The following is a 10,342-nucleotide window of genomic DNA, read 5'->3' as shown; positions in this document are numbered from 1 at the left end:
TCCTCAGAACCCTGTTTTCCTCCTCCTTTTTCCCAGCCTCTCACCGCAGAGAGAGGGCTGTGGTTCTGCGTTTTAACCCCCCGCCGCCCCTAAACCTGCTTTCATTTTTCTTCTCTCAGCTCACTGACTGCTCTGGTTTCTCTTTTTTTTTTCTCCTTTCCTCTCCTCAGGCCCCTGTATCTTTTTTCCCTTCCCCTGCTTTGCCTTGCATCTGTCTCAGCTGTAGTTACTGAAGGTTGAAATAGGATAGTGGAAATTCTCCCTCCTAGAGGAAACGTTGCTTTTCGAAGTAGGGAGAGGTAGCGTAGCACTCCCCCGTGCTTTTGAGGTAAGAGGGCATCTCTCTACTCTTTTCTCCCCTTCTCAATTTCTCTTCATCCCCACTTTAATCTGGTGCTAGCTGTAGCTTTCCAGTGCCTCAGTCCACCTTTGCTTTGAGTATTTATGCAAAATTTCATACTGTCATGGTTTCAGTGTGTGTTAAAAGGCATACCCATCCAAAGTTTCAGGAGAGAAAACTAGTGTTTCTTGGCACCTGTGCTGTCAGCTGGGCTAGGAAGCAGAGTATGAGTTTTCCCACTTACGCTGTGTTTGTCCCCAAGAACTCAGATCTTGGACCTGGATCCCACTAGGCAAATGCATCTCAAATAGATGGGTTTTGCTTTGATAAACATACATTTACTTTTTCAGCAAAAAGAGTTCTAAATCTATTTGAAAGTTACTGAAAACCTCTAGCTTGCCGAAGAAAGCATTTGTCCTCATTACGATATCCTAGCTTGCTGCCAACAGCAGATGAGGCTTGCTTGCAGGAGAAATATGACTTATGAAAAACAAAGGTGTACATGCTATCTGATGTCAATCTTTCATTGTGAAAAGCTTATATTTAGAATTTGTTGTAATGCCAAAACAGCACCAGCATCAGTTAAACTATTTTTTTTTTGTGTTACTTAAAATTTTGTTATTATCTCAAAATGAGCTCAGATGAGTTGTGCTTATGAACCTTCATCTCACTGTATGGAAGCCCAGCCCTATGTTGAAAAGTAATTCTAAAAAACTATATAAACAATGATGTCCTCCTTTGCTTAGTGACGCCTGGGAAGACTAGCTCTTAGTGTTCTACGTGCTTTTATGCTGTCCTGCTAGTTTATAAATTCAGGCTGGGTTCTGTCTGTATCGTGCATATTCCTATTTATAAAAGCTTTGCGGTTGGAAGTGAGATGATTTACTGGTGATATGTGAACCCAAACAGTGGTGTTGAATGCTGAGAGTTCTAATTCTTAAGTGGTGAGCAATCACAAGCCAGGTCTACTCCTAACACCATAATAAATTTAAAAATAGGTGAGGGCAGTGCTTGTTTACCATCTGAAGATGGACTAATGAAGTTTCAAAGTTTTGAGTTCCTCTCTGCAGCTGTGGAGGTTTCATTTTTCTTTCTTGTGTAAAAACTGAGGTTTCTATGTGACTACCCTATTCCAGCAGCTGCAACTGGAAAAAAGCAACAAATACTATGAGACCCATGAAAACATTGTGGGAGCTGGCGATGGGCAGCCCTGTTATTTCTGCAAAACGAGTGAAATAAAAATCAGACTTCACCCTTCACCCTTAGTTGCTTCTGTATGTAAAATGGAAACTCATTCAGAGTTTTTCTTAGTACACAAGTAATACTCAGCTACAGAAGACCTGTTAAGGAGCTGTAATTTTTATAGAGTCAATTTTTCTGATCCTGAGTCCTACAACTAAAAAAATGGTGGTGTGGTGTGGTGGAATTCCTTTGGAATTTATTAAGTGCTGTAAGTTGGGTAAAGACTGAGAGCTTTGGACCTCATCAGGATTCTCCCTGGCTTCCTGCCAGCTGGCTTTCAGGTAGGTTCCGTATAAAGAGCTGATATATTCTGTCCTCAAAACCAGAGTTTGCAGTGGAAATGCTGTAAGGGACCAGGCTATGAAAACAAATTAAGCTATCTATTTGTAAGCATCAGTGAAACATTTTGTGATGTTACACTATATGCACTTGTCACAGTCCTGCCACATCAAGGTTAGAGTGAGAAGGTGACTAGCTGGCAGTCACTTAATCAAACGGAGATGTTGATTTCTCAGGTAACCCAGGCAGGGTGAGGCTTGCATGCTCCGTTGCTTTTAACAGCCAGATAATGAATATGCTTTCCAGAATTCGTGTTTCTCATAGTGGAAGCAGCAGCTGCATGTGATCTGTGTTGCTGTCAAAGGAAAGTGAGATGTAGTTAATTCAGGTCTACACAACAAAGACATATTGATCAGGGCTCTTCTTGCTATGGTTGGATATCTACAATAACAATGACTAGGACAATGCAGCAAGCCGGGATGGCAAAACCAAATATGCTTTGTCTTAATCCGAAAAGTGAGAGGGCTTACCACCTAGCTTCGCTGCTAAGCATCAGCAATTTCAGTGCAATTCTGCTCCAGTCTTCAAAGGGTCAGTAAGATACTGAAATCAAGTGAAAAGGGCACATCCTGTTCATGTCATTATAGCTACAAATGAAGTGTATTTATAAGGTTAAAATCGTGGATTCAGTACAAACAGCTTGCAATGGATCAGTTCCATGTGCTTTTAAAAAATCCTATGTTTATGGAATCTGGACAAAGTTATACTGAGCTGCTTACAGAGGTACTGGATGTTGCAGGAATTGTATGGAGTGGATGTATACATTATGTTTCCTCTGTTCCTTCTCTACTAGTAGTACTTGGACGTAGATGATTATGGGCTATATATTTAGTAGAGTATTGCAGCGTATTTTTTTAGTGCAAAGCTAAAAATCCTTGTATACTGGTTTTGTAATAAAAAATGTAATTATTATTTTTATTTCTTGCAGAGGTACCCAACTCATTGTCTGTCTTCCCACTTTTTTTCCTGTCAGTTTTCCTTAATAGCTGTGTCTGCTTTTCTTTTGTTCATGTGTTGTGCAGAAGAAAAATGGGCACTAACAGGTTTGCTAATTACTATAAAATTCTTCCCAGCCTTCTTCTGTTCAGATCATTCTATTAGCTAAAGTAATGGAGTGCAATGGCATGATGGCTCTCACACTTTTCATTATATAAGGTCTTTCTGGTGTGACATCTTACAGGGATTGTCTTCAGGGGCTGTCACCAATAGCTTTTGATTTTCTACATCTGCTGTTTTCTTTTATCTCAACATTCCTTTTTTTTCTACTATGTTGATCCTCCTTATCTTTCCTAAATGACTTTTAAGGGCACAGGACTGTTAGCCTCCTGCTTCCTCAGTTTTTGCTAGGAATTAGCAAAGATGAGTATTGGCATGCTCGGTATCTTGCCACACAGTCCTCTGACCAGTGTCAGTATATCCACATCAGTTCAACAGTTCCTGTCAGTTTTAAGCTTTACTACTATACCTAAAGGCAAGGTCTTTACCCTTACTGCATCATTTTGCTACTGACACTTATTTTTCCTTACTTATCAGTATTGTCAATGTCATCTTCTTCAGCAGTATTTACGGCAGCAGACTTTTGTCTCATCACTCTAATTATATTAGCTCCAGTGATTGTACTTTCACCTCATTACTGAAATAAAGTTAACATTAATGAGAGTCATGCAGCTAAACCTCTGCTCACCTCTCTGGAAATTTATTCTAATGATGAAAAGGAGATGCATGTGGATCTATTTAAAAGCAAGCTAGCTTTTTTCCCCACCCCCACCTAGCTACCCACCAAATTCAGTGTTAAATAAAGTCTTTTGTTATTAAGAGCTGATGATGCAAAAGAATCCAAATACATTACACAGCATTAACAAGGACAAATGATACTGGTTAAACACTGATCTATGTACTGGTCTGCTACAGAGTTCCTTTATGACCCAAATTTCTGTGTTGCTGCTGCTTCTGGAAAGGGTTTCTCATATCTGACTCTCACAATAAGTTAGCCATAAGGCACTTGGAGGTCCTAGGGGGTATGCTAGGAAAGTTCAAGATATTATCAAGTGTGACAGTAATTGCACCTATAAATGAGATGAAGCATTGAGAGAGAGGTGGAAATTGTTTATAGAAGACACAGCAAGGCTTTGAGCTGAAAGAAGAAATATAATTTAGATAAGCAAAGTTAATGAGATAAAACAAATGTACATGATGCATGCACCGAGCAAAGGGGCTCACGAGATCTGTCACTGATCAGAATTTGGATTTACAATAAAAGCAGTCATTTTGCTACTGGTCACTGCTAGGGAAGCCATATCAGTAGAGGTGGTTTGTTTGTGGGCTTTTGTTTGTTTCTTAGTGAAAGGTGAGAGAATAGGAATTCTCTTTTTATTAAATCTTTTTACAAGTAGCTACCATGACGTTGCCTCAGTCCTGTCCAAGGCCACTGTCTGCTGTAGCAGCACAGGTTAACTAGAAGAATAGTAATATTGACCAAAAGGAATACATCCTCTGAACAACCTTATTGTTTGATGTTTTCCTTAGATGTTACCTCTTCATGTATGAAACTAGACTGAGCCTGGTGTAGTTTAAGAGGTCCAAAATGATTCTTGCTAAAAACTTGCATATATTTTAAAGAGCTTTTATATATAAAAAAAAGTTCACCCCACACAATGTTGTGAGCAAACCAACCTCCTTTGTGTTCAAAAATATAAAGATATGGCTTACTAAAAAATACCACTGGCCTGTACAGTGTAGGTGGAATGTTTTAGACCGTAAGTGTTCTAAAATGCTTGCTTTAGGCTTTCAAAGAAAAAAGTAATCCAAGAATTACCAAAGCATGGTTGACTCAGAAGAGGGAGTGAAATATTACTGTAATGATAATCATGTTTTGACCTATTTCGGATTACAGGGTGGAGAAGTATTTTCTCCCTTGTGCAGGTTTGTGATTTTGACCACAAAGTTCACAAGGAAGAATATGTAGACTTGTCACCGAAAGAGAAGCTTTCTAATAGGAAGACTGTTTAAGTTAGCCTTTTCAAATGTCAAAATCCTAAACTAAATAGATAAAGTTGGATAAAGGTAACCCTTTACAAAGGTTGGTGAAATAACATTATCGCCCTTTGGCAGAGGGAGAAATTGAAACACAGTGTTTAGGAGACATCAGTCTTGTCAGATGATGCAGCAGGAGCGGGCTGGGGCAGAGCATCTAAAACTGGCCCCTGGATTGCTGTCCTGCTCTGCCTTCTGGAGATTTCTGCCTTCTCTTTCTGAGATTGCTGCTGTTGTGCCTGAAGATAGCACTGACTCATGTCTATAGTCACAAACTGAGTATGTCGCGTTGACATGTGCCTTATGAAATAATTCCTATTACGTTTGAGAGATTTTTACAAGACTTTATTCTAAAGCAGCTTTTGTTGTAGATGCAGTCAAAATGAAATATTCTCTATATAAGCAATGTGAATGAAATAATTTTCAGCTCATGTTTTGTGGTCATTCCTACTGCTCCTGCAAGCACTCTGTTTCAAAAATAGTCTCTATCAGCTGCAGGTATTTACTTCACAGTTTGTTCTTTTCCCTTTATGTGCACATCCCTCTCTTCCCCCACCTGCTTCCCAGCTTGGCTTTTCCTCATCTTGGTGCCCAGGAAATGCCAGTGTCTAGTTGAATGAGCTCTGCTATAAATCAAAGTGTCATCACTTAGCTGGTAGAAGTGATTTAATTAATGCGTCACACCATCCCCAGAGCCTCTCCCCACCTGACTGCTAATCAACCTTCATCAGCAGGAGGAAAATGTAGCTCTTCTTAGAACTATACAGGAGAGACTGAAGGAAAGACAGTTAATTGCAGCTGCAGAGATCAGCCTTGTCACTTGTCTCTAATCTGTTGTCTGCTTCTTGAAATACTGCTGTCCTGGTCTCTTACAAGCCATGCTTACCTCTGTTCATACAGAAATTATCTAGTATCGTATCACTTTCTGTCAGAAAATGTGTTTGGTGGATGACATATTTAAAAGCATCCTATTGTGCATATGAGTACTGTAGCAACTTCTACAGCCTCAGTACTCTTTTAGCTGGAATGAACAGTTTATACATAAACACTTTCTGTGCGCTGTGGATGCACTCCATAGGTGGTGCTGTGCAGTTAACACTGCAGATCACTGAGCCAAAAATGGTCGTGCCAGCATGGAATTACAGGGCAGATGTTGTTAGCAAGTGGTACCCTTTGTCAGCTGCTAAATAAATAGTTGATGAGTATATCTTGGGTATATATGTGTCAAAATGCTAATTTCTGTGTAAGCCAGAGCACTTGTCCATTTCAGTTTGGTGGTTTCCACCACGTAGGGCAGGATCTGTGGTAATGGGAGTCTCAGCCTCCATCTATTGGATAACGTGAGCATGAGAAAAATTTAGGGAGTCTCGTACTTGTGACTATTCATAGTTATACAGGCAATCAAGATAAATACAGAAATTAGCACTTGTGGGAAGCAGTGTTTTTTCTGGTAGCTAGAGTAGAAAACTGAGAGTCAGGATTCCTGCTTTCTAGGTTTGACCACTCCCAAGTTGCCAGATGACAATGAGAAAGACACTCAACTAGTTTTTATCTGTGTTTGCCTCCAACTATAATGTCTGCTAGAGAAGGACACGTACTTATGATAGGACACACTCTGCTCTCTCTTTGTATAACCAGTTCTGCTGAAGCAGATGGGCCTGCACTGCCTTCTGTGGAGGTCAATGAGACTCATCAGTAAGATGAACAGCAGTGCACCCAGAGTTGCTTTAAGGTCCACAGGCCACTGGGATGGCAGAAGTGCAATAATGATAATTTCAGCCTTAATACTGCAAGTATTAGGGAGTACCTCTCTGCTTTTGGAGCCTAAGTCTCAGTGTGGCTTTTGGGTGAGCTTCAGAGGGCAGTGGGAGAAGAATTCGGCTTCTTCTAACTTGGCTTCTTCTAACCCTACTAACTGTCAGTGTGGGCTAAAACCTGCCACAGTCTGCAGGATGTGTGAGCTGGGCCACAATGGGTCACTTCCAATATCCCACACCACCTTATGATGGTGCCACATGGCCTGTATCAAGCACACTCTCAGCCTTTAATCCTTCCTGGGAGGCCCTGCCACACAGTCAGCCAAACACACTGCTTTGTCCTGTTCCTCAACCTGTCTTGTGACAAACGATACAGATGAGTCAGCTACAAGCTCTGTGCAATGACACTAATTTAGTTCTATCTCTCTCGTCGTGTGTTGCACGAGACGGGTGCCCTGAGCCACAGCCTCAGGGTTGGGTGCTCTGCAATCTGACCAGGGTAATTACCATTATGGTTAAGCAGCTGTTTCCTTTGTAAGTCCATAATTTTGAGGGTTCATTACATGGATATAAAAGTCCTCTCCAGGCAGAGATTTGGCAGACAAAGCCCAGCCAGGGAGCTGTTTAATCATTTGTTAGTTTGTTTATTTTTGCATCTGTTGGGCAATTCTTTTGGTATTTTGTATACAAGGCAGTAAAAGATACAACTGCAGTCATTTTCAGTTGCTTACCATTAAGGTATTAATTGATCTTTATTTTGCTATTGGTCACTTATGATTTATTTGAAGAAATAAATGTATATTACTATATTAAAAGTGTTTGTTTACTATGCCATATTCAAATAGCAGCTTTTTCTGACACTTGACTGATTTCCTTGTTTAATCAGTGTGCTTTGTTTTACTTAATTCCTACAAACTCTGCTGCTCTGCGATTGCTTATTGCTGGTTCTGTTTTACACTAGGGTACTCTGTAGTGTAGTAGACAAAGACAGTGTTCACTGCATAGCTTTGCTGCTATTTTTATTCTTTCCCCAGCTTTTTTTGACAGAACTGAAAATCTGGAACCAAGCTGCGTAAATCTCTATCTTTTTGGCGACTTAAATTGAGAAGAACTTTTAAGGTAGTGGAATTACAGTCATTCCATCCCAGTGCAACTAGGAACAGAGTTTGTGCCTATTGAGGAATTATTTTTTAGGAAATGCGGTTGAATATAACATCTGTAAATTTGATCTCTGAAGGGAACTGTGTCCTCAGGCTTTCTAAAATTCCACACCATCCCTTATTTCTACTGTTTAAATCACACCTGAGCTAATTTAAAAGCAAGATGCACTGATACCCATAGCAACCAATGCCAAATAAAACTGTCTTCCTTTGTAGGATTTTGCTTAGGGCACAAGACTGAATAGCTGGCCTTGTTGTAAGGATTATGCTGCAGGTGACTGAATGGAGCCATTCTTCAGCGGATAGTTGGGTACTAGTGAATCTTGGTGCTGGCAAGATGTTGAGCTTATAAATGCTACACCTGTGTTTTTTTTCCTCTTAAGAAGCCTTGACAGTATCTGATGACTTAAATCTGAGTTGTCATCTGGCCAGTTTTCATCTTGCATTGAAAAATATTTTAATGAACTCCTTCACAGAGGGGAAAGGAGCTGTGAGTATGTTTTCGTCTCACACTTCTAGTTCATTTTAGCACTCTAACAGTTCTGTCTGTGCACTGAGCAGGTCACAGAATCGGGAGATATATACTGCATTAACCGTGCCGCCCTCTAACTAGGAGTGTCATCTTTTGTGAGCCCGGACAACGTCATAAGGAAAGATTGTACTTTTCGTCCAAGTGCTAGGCGCTGAGAAGAGGAAAAGTTAGTAATTCTTGTACATCGTTGCCCTCACTGCCTTTAGAGGGGAACAATGTGACTAGACTTGTGCGACCAGAAGATAGCATGCGAAGGAGTGCAGAGCTGTGGGTATGCGTGCCTCAGCCTTCTGCGTGCCGTCAGACCTCTTCAGCTGTGTCTGGTCCTCCTCTGCTAACACCTCGTGAAAATTGGCTGTTACGTGGGAGAGCAAAGCTTGTGTTTTTAGAACAGACAGACCAAAATTCTGTTATTGCTATCATGACAAATACAGTGTTAACCAGGAAGTTTGTAAGGACTTATTAATTCATAATTCATTTGTTTTATGTAAAAATGTCTCATCAAAAGCTTTCTATCCTTTTTTCCCCAAGAAAATTGCTTTTTGCTGAAATGGAAACGCTAAAAGAAAAAGTCAGGTTTGGTTTTAAGAATATTAATTTCTGGGGGAAAAAATGGTCGCCAGGCATTTCCATTTTGATTTAACTAGAAACCTAAACCTTTAGAATATTTGGGTTTTTTTTCTTAAAATTTTTACATGATACAAATTTTTTTTAACTTACTCTGAATAAAAAACAAACATAAAAGAATAAGTCCTTGTAAAAGAAAAAACCTCAGATGAATGGATAGTGTGCAATTGACAGAGGATTGAATGGGGAGCCTGGTGCGAAAGCTACCTTTTCTGTGGGGAATGGAGGAGAAGAGGACTGTCGTTTCTGAAGGTATCAGAAATGCAGGTTTTTATTCTCTTCTGTGTTCTGCCTCTCATTCTCATTTTTGTGTGTGTATTAAGTGGCTCTTGCTGAGCTCTGCATTGAGATGTGTCATTGTGATAAATCACTTTTACTGGAGATTATATTTTTCCTCCAAATGAAGCTGCCAGCAAGACACATTTTAACAGTTGCAAGTGACTGCAACATTTTCTCTCACCTTTTCTTCCCCCCCCCGCGTATTATTCAATAAATTCTGACTAAATTCTGTTGAGGACCATGTTTTCTAATGGGAGGGAAAAAATAACAGAGGTGGCAATTAACAGCTGTCAGCACTAGTCAAGGATTTTTATACATGTAAGTAAATCTATTTTTCTCCTGCCTTACTTATACTTGAGGAGTCCTAGCCTGCTTATAGTATTATCCAATGAAGCTCTCCAAGATCTCTGTGAAACAGGGAACCGTACAAAAGTTAAATGAAATGCCCAGGATCAAATATCAGATCCATAGCATGGCTGTAAAGAATCATCATCAGGCGTTTGCTCTCGCCGTGTGAACCCACATCGTCAAGTTCAAGCACCTGATGTCAAGGTCATACAGTGTCTTCAGTAAATTTACTAACTTCTTTTAACAAACAATTGTGCCATTTTGTCATCATTCCAGAACTGGAAAGCTGTTAGAGAACCTCATCTGTCTGATGGTTAGGGAACCTTTTCCTAATTTCTCTCTAAATCTATTCCTGGCTGGTTCCCGCTTATTTGTTGTTATGCTGATGTTGTCACTGTTCTTACCCCCTAAAAAAAAAAATCAAAATTAATATAGGAAATAGCATATCATATTTGTAGGAAGAAAGGAGTAAAATAACTTCATTACAATAAAAATAAATTCTAGATCTTTGTTATTTTTAAAGTGCTAGCAACTGGGAGACAGGGTATCTGGAAAATGTTGACCGTAACATTTTCCTGAAAAGTCTTATCAGGGTCATCAAAAGCACTACTAAATTTGTCTTGGTTTTGACAAATTGTTAATTGGTTTTGACGTTTTTGAGAAAATAATTTGAACTTCAGAGGTG

This window comes from Pygoscelis adeliae, unplaced genomic scaffold (assembly GCF_000699105.1).
Source record: "Pygoscelis adeliae isolate BGI_AS28 unplaced genomic scaffold, ASM69910v1 Scaffold483, whole genome shotgun sequence".
In the NCBI taxonomy this organism is placed as follows: Eukaryota; Metazoa; Chordata; class Aves; order Sphenisciformes; family Spheniscidae; genus Pygoscelis; species Pygoscelis adeliae.
Note: the sequence above shows the minus strand (reverse complement) of the source record.